The 16,538-nt window shown below is 47.0% G+C and overlaps 1 long non-coding RNA gene across 1 annotated transcript in view; it reads right to left on the bottom strand.

The window, feature by feature from the left end:
* The window catches only part of LOC122113281, a 21,493-nt gene extending 8,096 nt beyond the window's left edge, over positions 1-13,397 (bottom strand). The window contains exon 1 of the long non-coding RNA XR_006148407.1: positions 13,385-13,397. This is a non-coding gene — a long non-coding RNA (uncharacterized LOC122113281). The remainder of the gene's footprint in view (positions 1-13,384) is intronic.
* Between the last annotated feature and the right edge of the window lie 3,141 nt (positions 13,398-16,538).

A 16,538-nucleotide genomic window follows, 5' to 3' on the forward strand; every position in this document is an offset into this window, starting at 1 on the left:
GCCTTTGGAGGTGCTCCAATGAGAGGTCCCTGAGATGGCTGTCTGCTTCTGGAGTCCTGCATGTGGCCTTGTGTAGTCCCTGCCACATTGTAGGTATTCAGTGTCAGCAGTGAGTGAGTGAGTGTTCTTGACATGTCCCTTAGTTCAGTGACACTGTGGTACTGGGTTTTGAATTCAAGGCCTTGTACTTGCTAGGCAGGCACCCTACCTCTGAGCTCCACCTCCAGTCCCAGAGATCATCAACTTAACTGAGATAGTCAATTTGAAAGGAAGAAAGGTTTATTTGGACTAGAAGAATAAGAATAAGAATTAGAAGGAGGAGGAGGAAGAGGAAGAGGAAGATGAGGACGAGGAAGAGGAGGAGGAAGAGGAGGAAAAAGAAGAAAAAAAAAGAAACCAGGGTTCCAATATTTCCTTTAAGGGCATGTACCCAATGGTCTAACTTCCTTCCTTCCACTAGGCACTACCTCTTAAAGATTCTACCACTTTGCAGTGGCAACAAAGGCTGCTGACAAAGCCTCTGTCCTATAGGCATTGGGTTTAAGAACCTAAACCATAACAGAGAAGAAGTGGGATGTGGATGAAGAAGACAGGATGTCTAGACTGAGTTTCTGGGTCTCTGTCCCTATCAGAGCACGTGTCATTTCTGAGGAGCTGGTCTGGATTCCCAGAGGCCCAGCCTGCCCCAGCCATGAAGCTCACCCAATATCAGGGAGGCCAAATGACTGCAGCAGGGCTGGAACTTGGGCAGTGGAAGCAGGGGACGGAGCTGGGTATGGTCCCTGCAAAGAAGGCTGGGGCTGGACGTTCTGAGCTGACCATAGTGTGGGGGAGAGCCCAGTAGGGGAACAGGCTTCCGGTCCAGTGACCATTTCTACTTTTAAGAAACTTGGCCTGAGGAGGGAGTCCTATAACCCTTCATCTGCAACATCATCAGTTTGGAAAGACAGGATATTAGACACAGGTCCCTTGGGGCCATATGTTTATCACTGAGGATCCTATTCTTAAGCAAGGCAGTGTGTGATGGGACCACAAAAGGGCCAAGTGACAGAAACCTCGGTATCACAGGGAAGACACTGCTCCAGGGGCAGCGATTTGCTCCGGGCCTCTGAGTGAGGTGTTGAGAAGAACATGGAATCTGGAATTCTAGTACTTAGGAAGATCACACACTGCCTTCCCCGCCCCACGCCCACCCCACCCTGCCCCCCAGCAGTGCTGCAGGGTCCCCTAGAAGCTGCTCCAGTGGTTTCCTGGGTGAGTAGGAGAGAGGAGGGATGGGCAGAACTCACCAGATCAAAGTTTTTTCTAGAAATCCAGGTGGCATCTGTTCCCCATGGAACACGCACAGAAATGGCCGCAGGATTGGCTCCACATCACGTTGTAGGCCCCAGAGGGAGACCAGTGGGCTCTCTTCTCTGGCTCAGGCTCCCCAAGGCTCCTGGTCCAAGTCCAGAACATTTAGCAGAGTAAACAGGGTACAAGAAGCACCCCATGGAGCCAAAGAGGCTTTGGGTCAGGCAGGGAAACCCATTCTCTGAAAGGCGCTTCTCTGAACGTCAACTTGCCACAAGACTCGTTCTGCCAATGCCAGTGCTGCCTGTTATTTCTCAATTCATCACCAAACAAACCATGCAAAATAACCCTTTCTGAGGGGCTGGGTGGGGTTGGGAGGGATAATCAAGAAGCATGGGACTCCTAAACTGATACATGCAATGGAAACTCCTTTGTACAACAATGGGAAGATAATCAAAATAGTAGTAAAAAGCAAAGGGGACCCTAACACTGAGCTGAGTGGGAGACTGAGACAGGAGGGTCCTGGGTTCAAGGCTAGCCTGAGTCACACCATGAGACATTGTCTCAAAGAGGACTTAGTGAGATTCACATGGGAAGAGCTATCTTAACAGGTTTTGAATATTTCCTGGGAGCTTTAGTTATACTGTTTAAATATTTATTTTCATCTAATTTTACTTTGAGCTTAGTGAACTACTCTACTTGCAGTCAATTCACCTTCCCATTGTACCACGATTTGACAGAGTTAAAGTCCATTGGGGTTTTGTTGGTTGGTTGGTTTTGTACTTTGTACTTTGAGGCTATGATTTGGGGGAAGATCACCCAGTTCATTTCAGGGTTCAGCCATTGTACACACATCTCCAATATCAAGGATTTTTAATAAAGTATACATAGAACATCTTTCTCTCCAAATAGGTTTGAAGTCTAGTTTGTTGCTGTAGTGCCAATCTTAATTCACAGCTATTTTAACTAGCTTAGTCAAATGGGTATGTTACATGTGTTTTTAGGTCTGTGATAAGTGTTCAGGAGAGTAATCTCACATATAAAACTGACATTTACTTAAGCAGAACTGACCTATAAACCTATTGCAAATGGCTTGGCTGAAAATAGCTTTAACAGAACCAAAACTAAGTTAAAGCACAATTCCCCTTTCCAGTCCTTCAATTAATAAGCTGTTTGAGGTGAGATAGTCTTTTTTTTTGCGGGGGGGGTCCAGTTGTGGGCCTGAACTCTGGGCCTGGGCTCTATCCTTCAGCTCTTCAGCTCAAGGCTAGCGCTCTACCACTTGAGTCACAGCGCCACTTCTGACTTTTTTCTTTTTGCTTATGTGGTGCTGAGGAATCGAACCCAGGGCCTCATGCATGCAAGGCAAGCACTCTACCACTGAGCCACCTTCCCAGCCCCGGCGAGATAGTCTTGATGCTTCAAATGCTATCTCCCAAACAACACATTGTCTTCATGGGCTTCCCTCTGGATCATTTGAATCCTGAAATTTATATCCATCCCTCACTGGCCCATGGCCAATCCTCTTGGATGTCCTGGTCATGTTTCCTCCTGGCTGCCTTCTGGACCGTGTGGCTTGTGTGGCTTGGCTCATTGTCTTCTACTCATCCTTTTCAAGTGAGTGATTGAATGACGTCCCTCACTGTTTGGATAGTTCTTATCAGAGTACACCTGGATCAGAATTCCTGGTGAGCAAGTCCCATTCTCCTTCAAAACCCATCAAGGCTTGAACCAGATTGCAACTCCTGGAGTATGTTTGTTTTAGAAGGAAACCCTCCAGGATAAGCACAATTAAGCAGGCAGTGGGGGTGGGGGAGAGTCATCCCTCCTCACAGGTGTTAATTATCTCCAGCCCTAAGGATGACTTCAGACACTGAACAACATGTGACCCAGTAGGATAGAGAAAGGGTTAGCCACCAAGCAGCTAGGTACAGGTGGTGACGCATACCACTGCAACCTAGAACTCAGGCAGCTAAGGCAGCGTTTCCAAGAAATGTCAGCTGTTCCAGATTCTTAGGAACAAGACTGGCATAAAACATTCCGTTCTATTTTCTCTCAAGACTTAGTCCAGCTTTCAAATTTGACAACCAGAAACATGGCCGCCATACCCAGAATACACTGGGACTAAAGTCATTTGCCCTGTAGGGGGCAGACGTGACCTCTTACCAGCCTGTCTGTGTAATCAGGACCTGTCTTGATTCCCCCTTCACGCCCGCCCCTCTGGGCCCCCTTCCCACCCCAAACACCTGCTCGGACCACAGCCCTTCTCACTTGGCTCCACCCTGGGCTTCAATCTGCCATGACTAAAATCTGGGCAAGGGCCCAAAGGCCGCCTTTTGCAGGCTGCTTCTTGCTTGTGTGCGTTGTTTACTCTCCTTGGGCTGTGCACATCTGAGGTTCAACTGCAGGTGCCTCCTCTCCTGCCACTAGAGGTTGGTGTCTGCCAGCTAGTCCCTCACATTTTGCTAGCAGCTAGTGAATCTCAACCCTAGCTGAAACCATTGAAAGCACCCCCAGGAGCTTTGGGAAAATGCCGCTGTGAGCTTGTGCTCCTGTCTGATCCTCTCCCTTCACCCCCTCTCCCCCCACCCCCAGTGTGAGGAGGGGCCAGTCCTTTTTAAGCTCTCCAGGTGCTTATGCGGCCAAGATTGAGAAGCCAAGATTAGGAACTTCTGCTCTAACTTGTCCTCGGAAACTATGATTACCCAGGCATGCCCACACTCAAGAGCTGCTCCGTGCCTCTGGGGACATTGGTTGGCAAAGAAGGGAAGAAACCAAGGGACAAGTGTTCGGAGTCACAGATTTCCATGGTGGGAGGTCTGTTGGTTGGTCCAGTCGAAGTGGGTAGTGCTTGCCTGTGGCCTGGCAGCTGATGCCCACTCATCACCTGGTGATACTGGGTGCCTGGGACTCCAATGATCCCAGAGCTCCCATTGTATTGCTAGGTTGAGCTATGGCCTAGATGGACATCAAATCTCAGTGCTCTTGAAGAGCCACAGTTTCCTGCACCCAGATCCTTGTGGTCATGACTGAGTGGCAACACATGTTGGTAATATTCATTCAGTCATTCTGCAAATGTGTTCTTAGGGGTTCCAGCTACTGTGTGTCTATGAGGGCTCAAAAGAAGTGCCATCAGCCTCTGCCCTCTGAGGGAGAGGAGAGGCGCCGTAGCTACAAATGACCGAGCTCAGGGGCTGGCAGGTGCCTTTTTCTGCAGTTCAGGGATTGGAGAGTGCTTAGCAAGGTGCAGAAATTTGGAGGAGGTAGCTCTGGAGCTAAGTTTGGCACTGGAGATGGGGGATGCCTTCAGCTTGTGGAGGACATTCTTGGCAGAGACCCCATGTGAATAGAGACAAGTGCCTTTTCTGGGAGATGAGATAGTAGTTGATTACGGAATTAGCACCACACCATAAACAAAAAGAAATTGAAAAGTTTGGAATTCAAGTCCTGGAAAAGCCATTGTCCAGCTGTGCAGGTCAGCAATGCTTTTGTGCTTATGAGTTTCTCAGCTCTGAAATGGGGGTGGGAGTAGAGTCTGCCTCCATTTTGTGATAAAGGAGTGAGCTAGAGAAACTGAGAAGAACAATAGCCCCAGAGCAGTGCCACCGTTCTACCTAACTTCCACCATTATTAAGTGAACTGACTCTCTTTTCTCTAGAAGCTCAAATGCAAAGTTTTTATTTGATTGGCTTTCTTGTTGTCCTTTTTCATTTCTTTTCTTTTGGTTTTGGAGATGGAACCCAGGATTCCCAAATGCTATTTCCGAGCACTCTACGACTGAGTTACATCCTCAACTCCAGATAAGGTATTTTGTTTTGTTTTGTGTTGGTACTGGGGCTTGAACTCAGGGCCTCTTGCTCTCGTAGCATTTTTGCTCAAGGCTAGCACTCTATCACTTGAGCCACAGCTCTACTTCTGCCTTTTTGTTGGTTAATTGGAGATAAGAGTCTCTTTGATATCTCTGCCCAGGCTGGCTTTGAACTGCAATCCTCAGATCCTAGCCTCCTGAGCAGTTAGGATTACAGGCATGAGCTGCTGGTGCTTTACTACCAAATAAGGTTTTTCATCAGAGGAGGTATATGGTCAGAGCTTTCTGCTTTAAGAAGATGATGTGTGGGAAGTGAGGTGTGGCAGAAAACCTGTGGAGGCGAATTTGCTCACCTGAGCCTGAGCTGATGAAGATTGAGAGGAGGGTGGAGGCAGAGAGCAGAGGAGGCTGGGGGTGAATGGCAGAGAGATTGCCAGGGCCCTGATGGAGTCATTTCTGGCTGTGAATAGCTGTGGAGGAATCAGAGTTGGGGAGGAGACAGCGTGAACACCTGGCCTCTGCCAGGCTCAGTCTTGCCCTTGCTCCTGCTGTGGATCAGGTCAGGCTTTGCTGGTGGTTGTGGCTGTCCCAGCAGCCAGCATCAGAGCATCTGGCCTCTTGCCTTGTCCGATGGTGAAAGTCCATCTGACTTCTCAGAATCTTGGAGACACTGGGTAAAGACTGTGTGATCTCTCATCCAAGTGCTCAGCCTTTCCCACAGGGCACACTATGCTGTGTCTAACCCCTTGGGCCAAGCCCAGGACTTCTCTGAAACCTGGACAGTACTGGCCAAAGGCAGAGCACAGGAGAGGCATTTGGTCAGCAGGAATGGTCAGTAAGCCAGCCTGCCTTCTTTCTCCCTGCAAGCCTGGGGCCTCCTGCCTCTCCAGAGCATGCTGCCCCAGACAGTGTCTGAACCCCACCTTTTACTCCCTCCCCTACTCTAACCACATCCTTAGTAGAGGATGGGAAATTCCTCTGGAGATACTCCAGGCTTCTGCAAATGTAGGGAAATAGGGAGGAAGAGGTGATAAGGTCTTCTCTCATACATACAGAAAACAACCATCCTGAGAGTTGAGCCCCAGGAGAGAAAGGAGCTCCCTGTCTGCCCCCAGCCCTCCTCTCTATCCTTCCTCTCTGGTCTCTTTTCCTTTTCTATCCTCAGCAGAGAATCACAACCACCCAATCATCTGCCAGGAAGGGTGTGAGACCTTGGTGATTCGTCAGGAAGAACAGTACATAGAGGAGCTCAAGGGGAAACTACGGGAGCCAGAGAGGCACCATGTTGCTGGGAGCCACTGTATGTAGTGGCTGTATGACCAACCAGGCCAAAACCATGTTTGGCAGATTCAGGCTGCCTGACACTTTAGCCAGATCTCAGGGGGCTTATTGAATGTTGAGTATTATGGGCTCAGGAGAGAGTTTGGGGATCCAAAACTGCAGAGCACCCCATTTCTAATCAGCCTCTCAGAGAAACTGACTTTGAGAAGGGCCTTTGAGGAGGGCATCCATCCTCAGGCCCAAGGATGAGGGTGCAGGCTGCCTGAATGTCACCTAATGCTCTTTCTTCAAGGTCACTGGGATTCTACTCTGAAATTTCTCTTCTTAAAGGTGTCTGGAGGGCTAGTGAATGATGTACATTCTTTCCAATGTGATTATCAGGGTGAGTTCACACTCAGGAGCTCAGCCACACCCTTTGGTGTTGGTCTTGTGTGGGAGATGCCAGAGATATGGAGAGAAGGCAGCCAGCTGGCTGGGAAAGAGGGGGACCTGGGGGAGGCAGGCGTGTAGGTGGTCCTTCAGCCTGCCGCAGGCTCTTGGCTTGAGCTGCTCTTTTTACCTGCCCCCTTCCCCTACGCCCACTAGCACAGGACTGCTGATCGGTGTCATTGTCTTGTACACTCAATTTACCCCAGCACCAGTGTCTATTTTACTATCATGAACCACTAACATAGAGGTATTCTTTATGTTCATTCCCAGATTCTTTGCTTCTGAACCAGAGTCTGTTCAGACAGAGAGGACAAAGAAGACCTGCTGTGTGATCAGTGACGGACCCACCGAGAGGCAGAGAACAGGGACGATCAGCCCAATAGTTACAAGAGGAACCCTGTGTTCCCAATTTGTATGAGATGGTTTTAGCTATTGTTTTGATCACGATGCTTCATGATTTGGCTATTTCTTTCACAGCACCTCCCTCTCAGTGTGCCAACTGAGAATCTTGGTTCACTCCCCCACCTCCTCAGTGCACCCCTGCCAACCCCCAAGACCTGCAGCCTGGCCTGACCTTGTTATATCAAGGGTCCAATCTGCTATGGACAGAAAGGCAACAGAAGTGAAAGGAGACTGGTGGATGGATGTTGGGATGGGATGAGGGGTCACCAAATGACTTCACTTTGGGAGTTTCTTGTCCCAATCACTCAGGACCTGATGCATTCCAACTAAACTTGTATAAGGCAAAGATATCCAGCTGCAAACATTTCCAAGAACTGGATGAAAAGTTTGGGAACAAATAAGCAAAAGCCAAGGGCATATGTACAGTATTACATGACCTGTTACTGAAGTTATCATCAGGAACAAGCTGTGCATATTGTATGGCTAAGCTCTCCTGAAGTTGCCCATGGACGTTTCCTGGTCCATGTGAAGTAAAAGATGCCAGTCCTACTCCTGTGCCTCAGCATTCCTCTGTTCTTCATGCAGACGGAGTGGATGCCAGGAATGTTATTTATTCTGAGGAACTTTTTAAAAAACAACCCTTAAAAAACCAACCTTGAAAAAAAAACCCAACAGCTTCCCAAAGAAACACATATCCACCATATTTTAGGGGGTACCTTGGTTCATTTTGTGTTGCTATAGTAAAATACCAGACACTGGGTAATTTTTAAGGAACAGAGGTCTATTTTGGTTTATGGATGTAAAGGCTGAAAAGTCCAAGGTCCAGAGTTCAAGCTCCATGATGGACAAAATAAAATAAAATAAAACAAAGAAGTGGGATCTAGCAGAAAGTGAGTAGGACACGGGGGTCCCATGCCCACAGAAGATTTACACCCACTTTGATGACTTGGATTAGCTACTGAGGGAGTGGTAAAGCAAGGCCATCCTTTCTTTAGGTGCCACTGGCTACTTTCCTGTGGGGCCATTTGCCATGTTGTCAGGCAGCATGAAGCCCTCACTAGATGCAGCTGCCTGGCCTTGAGCTTTTCAGCTTCCAGATCCATAAACCAAAAGAAACCTCTGTTCCTTATAAATTACTCAGCTTTTTGTGCTCAAGGTTAGTACTCTACCACTTTGAGCCACTTTCGGTTTTCTGGAGGGTAATTGGAGATAAGAGTCTTGTAGACTTTCCTTCCTAGGCTGGCTTTGAACAGCGATCCTCAAATCGCAGCCTCCTGATTAGTATTACAGACATGAGCCACTGGTACCTGGTTAGACCTCACTTCTTAAAGTTCCTATTGGTACCATTGCATGGGAGCAAGCTTCTAGCCCGTGAACTTTGAAGGACAAACCACAGCGGGAAGTACGACAGAACCTTATCTCACCCAAACAGAAGGAGAAAAATAATCAAACATCTTTGTCTCCTATTAGAATTCATATATTCAGTTGGTAACTGTTTTGGAATGCCAATTGCCAAGGAGCTCATGTTATCATGGAGATCAGGACAGATTCAGCCTTCATTCATGTGGAACTTAACAGTAAAACCATGTACTGGATTGAATGGAGTCCTTCCCCAAATACCTTGTGTCTTAACCCCTAGTCCCTGTGAATGTCAGTGAATGATCTTACTAAGAAATAGACTCCTGATAGATGTCATTAAGCAAAGGACTGTGGCATTAGACTGCTCTGGAGGTAGGGTGGGCCCTGAATTGAATGTTTGCTGTCCTGAGAAGGGGGAGGGGAGGCAAAAAAAAGGGAGAGGAGAAAGAAAAAAGAGGAGAGGAGAAGAGAAAATAGACCTAGAGACAGAGAAGAGACCACATGAAGAAGGAGGCAGAGATTGGGATGGTGTTCCAAATTAAGGGACCTGCAGGGATTTCTATAAACCCCCCAAAGTCAGGAAGGGAGCCTGGGATACATTCACCCTCAGAACCTCTGGTAGGAAGCAACCCTGTAGACAGCTTGACTTCAGACTTCTGGCTTCCTGAACTGTGGCAGGATTGCAGCCACTTGACTTGTGGTATTTGCTTACATTGTCCTAAGAAACTACTGAAAAGAGGGTGAAAAATGTCAGTGCGTTTTCTCAGCATTGCTCAGGACTCTGATGAGTTCCTCTCTCTCATGTTCTTAATGAATCTAAAGAAAGAAAGCCAATGAATCATTACATATCATTATGGTTTGTTTGGCAAAAACGATTTTTAAGCTGCGTGCTGATAGCTCATGTTGTAATCCTAACTACTCAGGAGGCTGAAATCTGAGGATTGTGTTTCAAAGCCAGTTGGGCAGGAAAGCCAGTGAGACTTTTTTTTTTGTTGGCTTGCTTCTGGGCCTGTGTGCTGTCCCTCAGCTCTTCAGCTCAATCCTAGGACTCTACCACTTGGGACACAACACTACTTCCGGCTTTTTCTGTGTATGTGGTACTAGGAATCCAACCCAGAGCTTCAGGAATTCTGGGCAAGCACTCTACCACTAAGCCACATTCCCAGCCCTCCAGTGACTCTTATCTCCAATTAACTACCAAAAAGTTGGAAGTAGACTTGTGGCTCAAATGGTGGCGCACTAGCCTTGAGCTGCCTTACAGGCAGCTCTCGGGCCCTGAGTTCAAGCTCCAGGATTGGTACCAAAACCAAAATAAAAATAAAAGCTTTTATTTTAGGGAATGGAAGGAGTCCTTGGTAGGGAAAGAGTTGGGAGCTGTTGGAACTGATGTTCTCAAAGGTCCCTCCAGCTAGGAGGAAATATTTCCTGGGCCACAGAGATAACTAATGGTAAAGCCCTGTAAGTAAAAAAAAAAAAAAAAAAAAAGATTCTGGAAATAATCAAGTTTACTTTTTTTTTGTGACAGTCTCTAGGTAGCTCAAGCTTTGAACTACTCTATCGCCTAACCTCATCTGAAGCTTGAGATCTGCTTCAGCCACTCCGGTGCTGGGATTACAGTTGCTCATTACCACATCTAGTCACTTCCTGCTTTTAAGTAAGATAAAATCTTGAGGCTGGGCCTCCTGCTTTCTACTTGATCCCCATCTCAGCACACAGAGTCCGTCTGGACCTTGGTTCACGATCTGCCTGCCCCAGGCTTAGATTTGGTGCTTTGCATAGCTAGGTAACTGTCTCAGGCAAGGGCTAGGGGGAGGGGCCCTTCAGGACAGAGGAGACAGGACGAGAGGCGCTGCTCCACATCAGCAGGGGAGGACGCTCCTGAGGGTGACTTGTGAGGCCTCTGAAGAGGGCCAGGCTCATTAGCACACTCAGGGGTCTCAGAAGTCTCAGCTGTCTGATTTCTAGAAGACACTAGTGGGGATGGGAAGATAGAGAAGGAAGCCGAGGCTCTGTCACAAGAGATCACAGGACCTGTCTTGGTGCTACCTTTGAAAGAACTGGGAGGTGCAGAAAAAGTGACAGAATATGAGAAGAGGGTCAAGATGTTTCTGTTTGTTTTGAGTCCAGTTAGCTTTTAGGGCAGAGAGACTCCCCCCCACCCCACCTCAGCCATGGTTTGCTCATTTTAGAAAAAAATAGAGACTGATCGCTCCTTCTCCAGAGTCTTTATCAGGGATAGAAGTTAAAACCACTTGGGGCCAGATGAACATGGCACCAAGGACCCAGTAGGAGGCAACCATATGTGTGTTTCCTTACAGGCTGGCCGTTCCTGGCAATATGTGTGACTCTTGCCTCTGTGGGCTTCAGGACCCTGTCCTGAAATGATGGAATTTTTTTCACTACGGGACTTTGGGCGGAGGCTGACCACCTCCATTGGGGCTGTTCTGCTTCCTTCTCCAGGTTTTCCATGAGGCACAAAGCGATTTCCTGTCAGGAACCGCCATGATATCTATCAGGGCCAGCAGGAGGGACTTTGCAAACACAGCCCTTTATCTCTGCCCAAACACAATGCTGGTCTCTTTTCTGCTATGGAAATAGAAAAGGGAGGAAAAAGGCCTTTTACAAAACGTGCACATGGAGAGCAGTGGATTGTATTTTTGTATGTTATAATTATTTCAGGGACGTGTAGAGAGCAGGTAGGAAAGAAATGCAAGGCACACACAGACAATAATCAAAATAATCAACATGGCAGCCCTGAAAAGGATGGCAGAGATAGCAAAATCCAGAATTTGCCTCAGTTTAGATCCTGTACCTGTGATGGCATCTGGGATAGTTTTAAGACTTACACACAGAAAAGGTGCAGGCTAAACTTCTTTGCCAGACCAAAAAAAAAAAAATCTACGCAGAGCCTTGTAACATTTTGATTGCAGTGTGTTTTGTTTCTTGTACTGTTCCCTTTTGTTTTCTACGAAAAGGAAGCCAGTTCCCCACTGCTTACAGCGATAAAGGGTTCATTTAAAATATACTTAATACTGGAAGTACAGATGAGAAAATAGCAGGTAGACATGTATTTTAAAATGCAAAACAGAGTTGGTGGTGCTCCAATGAATCAACATTTGATATAATTCCAACTTGTAGTCTTACTAAGAAAGAAACCAAGGCTGAGGAGGGCTGTGCTTGGCCAAAGTTTCCCAAGAGAGAAGAGGGCAGAGATACATAGACAGACTTGGGTTGACCCAAAGCCATGGAGCCCTCATCTCTGGTTCTGATCCCACAGACGGTACCCTCCCTTGGTTCCTGATGGTGAAGAGTGTACCCTCACTTGAGACACAGAAACAGTTGTTCCAGACCCTTCCCCCAGCCCCAGAGGTCAAGATGTAAGACAGAAGCAGAAGTCTGGTCTCAGCTCTAGGTGGGACTTTCTGAAGATACAGCACCATAGCTTTAGATTCATTTCTCCAGTGCTTTACACAAGTTTCTTAGGACCTCATCACTTCTGTTTTTACTCATGGGGACTCTGCTGAGGGCCCTTTTTGTCTGTAACCTATATATTTGGGGTTTTTTTTTTTTAGACACCTCAAGGGAAGGCAGAGAAACATGGATGTTTACAATGCTTGGTACTGTTTAGCTTGAAGTATGAAAAATGAGAGAGCACTTTTCCTTGAGGTGTGGGGAAATTAGACCTGAAGATCAGCTTAACTCCAGAAGAGACTGAAAATCTCAACAGTCCTCTTGGTAAGCTTGTGTAGGTTCTAAAACCAAGGAGGCGTGGACTAAGTAACTCTGGAAGTCCCGTTAGACATGACAAAGCTAGACAGGGTCTCCTGTGAAGGGACAGGAGGGCGAGTGATTGTCTCCAGGCCCAATCCTTCTCTCTTCATATTGCATTTCTGGGGTGCCCAAAGCCCAAGATTGAGGACACTGGATCAGGAGATGGGAGGCGGCTGAAAGACTTGATTGGTGGAAGTCCCGCCCCCAGTCTAGGGAAGGGTGGTGTGACACTTTGCTAAGTTTTAGGGGACACCCAGGGAGCTTCAGATAACGTCTGTGAGGGATTACAGAGCCACCCAGGAGATACTACTGTCTGAAAACACTGAGCCTGGACCCCCAGTGACATGGGAGGTCTCCCAGAGGGGCCTGAAGGACAGACAAATGAGGGAGCAACTTAAGCGTCAGCCTTGGAGACCAGAGTTTCCTGGATTCTCTGACCACTTGGGTCTACCTCTGCGGTAGAAACAACATCTCTAGGGACAGAGAGATTATCTCCAGATCAGGAAGCAGGGGCCAGGGAGAAAGGACAGGTAGGACTGTCACAAGGGGCCAAAAGTCAAATAAACATTGAGCCCTTAACTTATTACCCATTAAAACAATGCTATGTGTTTTCTTCAGCCTTTATTATGAGCTTTGTCATAAAACACCAGAACAGGTCACAAAGATCAAAAAGCTAAAACTAGCAGGATTTGAGATAGCCAAACAAATGATAAAGACATGGATGAATTGTCACCAAAGACAAGCCCAAATAAGTCCTGTGGATTCACTTGCTCTACCTAACTTTCTTTTTAAAAAAATCACTAATCATGGAGGTCACAGCTAAGCAATACTTTATTAGTTTCCCACTAGCTTTGCTGGAGATAACACCTCTGATTTATGGTTTATGGTAACGGTTGCCTAGGTGACTTCACAAACATTCAAAGCACGGATTCTTCACTTGAACCTATAGATACCTGCTAGATGAGTAAAATGGGGTTAAGAACTTGGCATTTCCACTGCCATGACTTTGAGCCGAACTCTATTCAGCTCTTGTGTGTAGACATGGGCTATGTGACAAATGTTCTATCCAAGACTCTAATACAGACTTCCCTTGGCCTACTGTTGGTTGGAGCTGACATGTGTTTCTTGTGCTTTCTTAAAACACAAGCACCCATCGTCCCTCAGCCTCATTGTAAGATGCAGAACCAATCATGAGGCAAGCCTGTGTATGCAAGAGAGATCCAGCATCTCCAAGGAGCCCGTACAAAAGAAGGCCAAGATGTTTGCTCCCAAGAACATCTTTTGAAACTATGACTAATGGACAGTTACAAAACTTTAGCCTCCTCCTCGCCTCCCCGGCCAACCAACTCTAGAAAATCAGCAAGTGCCTATGTCTTGGTTCCTTTGTTCAAGCACCAAGTGTGGCCACCTTTGGTCAACACCACTTCCTTTTGGATTGAGTTGGCTGCCTTTGAGTTGAAGTCCCGATAAAGGAGTCTTGCTTGTCTTGTTCAAGATAGGTAGTGTGGTCTCGTTTCTGTTGTTTTTGTGCTATAAGGTCCTGTGGTCTGATATGAAAATTAGTCAGCCTGGTGGTCTGATGAAGGCAAACACGTCTCCTTGGGGGCATTACAAGTCAGTGTACAGGAGAAGAGGCGCTTAGCTGAGATTCTTCCAAGCCCCATACATTTTCACATTGTAGCTTGAGCCATTGAGTACCCTTGCTGAAGTTGGTATAAATTTCCTTTGTTTTTGGTTCTACAACTTACCATTGTAGGCTCTCTCCTCTCTCTCTCTCTCTCTCTCTCTCTCTCTCTCTCTCCCACACACACACACACACACACACACAAAGCAACAAATAATGTGCAGAGGTTCACAGAAAATAAAAGTGGTTAAGGATTGGCATTAAGAGTGTTCCTAAAATCAGATTTATAGCAGGAGCAGAGAAATGAGCTGGCCTCCCTGGCCTTTCCCAAGAGAATCATCGAACGGAGCCAAAGAAATTCGTCCCCACAGACTCCTGGCCTTTTGGAGGCACAACTTGATTGCCACCACTCCGAGCAGAGTGCGTGGCATTGTGACTTCCGGTTTGTGGCTCCTATTTGAAACCCTCATTTGTTGTCTGTCCACAGCCTCTAACCTGTAGACTGTGTCTTCCTCCCACAGTCCCTTGGGTAAGGGCCTCAGCTGTGGAAGCTTCCTCTCCACACCGCCAGGTGTCACAAAGCACATTTAAAAACTGCCAAGATTTGAGTTTAGGCCACATCATTCCAACCCTGACTTCAGATTTTAGTGACAAGATCTCTCTGCCTATGTTTTTTCATGATACAGTAATAAGAACTTGATTAAGATGAAGAATAATGATCATAAGCTCCTCCCAGCCAGCATGACCCTAACCTAACTCCTGGGCCCCTCACTACAGAAAGAGGACGGTATCTGGGCAGGCAGAGCCATGGTGTGGACACCGGCCGAAGTGGGGTCCAGTTGTCTGATTAGTCTGAACTTTGTCACTGACTTAGGTTGGGCCTTCCAAGTCAAGGCCAATATCCAGTAGGGCCTTCGATAAGTTTGATGCTATGCTGTTGAACGACTTCCAAGAAAGCTCAGTTCTAACTTCTAGAGTAAACACATGGCTAAGTCACGAGGGAGTTCCTCTCTGGTAACTGATATCTGAGAGAATAGAATAGGTAGAATGGAATGAATGAATGTATGAACAGAATGAATGCCTCCCTGACAGACATCCTTTCTTGGCCACATGGCTAGCTGCCACTTGTGTGCTAAGGAAAGGCTGGCATCGTTGCTATGCCTGGAAGATTGGGATGATAAGAAACACTTGGAGGGGAGGATGGGAAGGGATGGGAAGGGGAAACAAAGGAGGAGGCTACAATGCTTGATAAGAAGTGTGCTCATTATCTTGCCCCTCTGTACAGTATTTTCACAATAAAAAATAAATAAAAATTTAAAAAAAGAAACACTTGGAGTGGGAGAGAAATAGAGGAAGAAAGAAGAGAAGGAGAGGAGGAGAGAAGAAGGAGGGAAGGGAGAAGAGCGCCATTCCATCAGGAGCTGGCTTGGTTCCCATTCTGAAGTCGCTTTTGACCCATATTCTCACTGACAAGTGGACTCCTTTTTAGGTCTGTTCCCTTGTATATCAGGAAGAGAGATTGAGAAAGACTGGCACATTCCAGGTCAGGCTACTTGCCTGTGTCCACTGGAACATAGGATTTAGGAACACAGGGTGCGCGACTTGGGCCTCAGACCACAGTGCCCAGTGAATGCGTATGTGGCTTGCTTTTCTGTTTTGAGCCTCAGAAAACAAGGCCTCCATGTCTCTTCCTGGAATTACTTCTTGTTTTTTCTTTCTGGTTTGGTCCACCTCCTGGTGATTTGCTGTTGTACTGGCTTTCCTATGGGACTGTCATTGTTGCTGTAACACAGCCCTGACTCCATTTTTTGTTAACTAACTGGAAATCTTAAGGGCCCTGTGGCTTAGAGCAGCAACAAATGTGCATTAGCTCATAATTTCTCTTAGGCAACTTAGCTGAGAGGTTCTATCCCAGAATCTTCCATACAGTTATAGTCAAGAAGCTAGTGAGAGTAGCTATGTCATCCCATATTGGGCAAGTTGGGATGGTTGTCTTCAAGACAGTTTCTTCAAGACATGCATCTCCTCATAGGGCAGCTTGTGTTCATCATGATAATCAGCATGATGGAGTAAGAGAAGCAAAGACAGGGATAGCAAGGGTTGGCAATACCAGGTATGGCCTGACCTCCGAAGCTATACCTTGTCACTTCTATGTCATTCTATCTGTCTTCTTCTAACGGATCAGTTCAATCCATCATGTGAATGCCAGAAGGGTGTGATCCTTGGAGCCCTGGTGAAAGCTGGCTACCAGAGAGTCTTCTCAGATCTGCAAGGCTCTTGGTCTCTGGGCAGCTGGTTCCTTCTGCCAGGAACTTGCAATAACACAGGGCTGAAATCATGAAGTCTTTATGGTTCATTCAAAGCAGTTACAGCTGCAAATCCTCTGCGTCAGGCAATTTGAGAGACGCAGAGACCAATAAACATTTAGACCCATAGAGAAGATGATACTCAACCTGGGGAGAAGGCAGTATATCAGAGGGGGTAGCACCTGGGTAGGGTGAGTGAAGGACAGGTGAGTGGAATGATGTGGGGAACTCAGGACAGGCTGCCTCTAAAAGCTGAGGCTCCGTT

Source organism: Dipodomys spectabilis, unplaced genomic scaffold (genome assembly GCF_019054845.1).
Source record: "Dipodomys spectabilis isolate Male_0828 unplaced genomic scaffold, ASM1905484v1 ptg000096l, whole genome shotgun sequence".
NCBI classification, from domain to species: Eukaryota; Metazoa; Chordata; class Mammalia; order Rodentia; family Heteromyidae; genus Dipodomys; species Dipodomys spectabilis.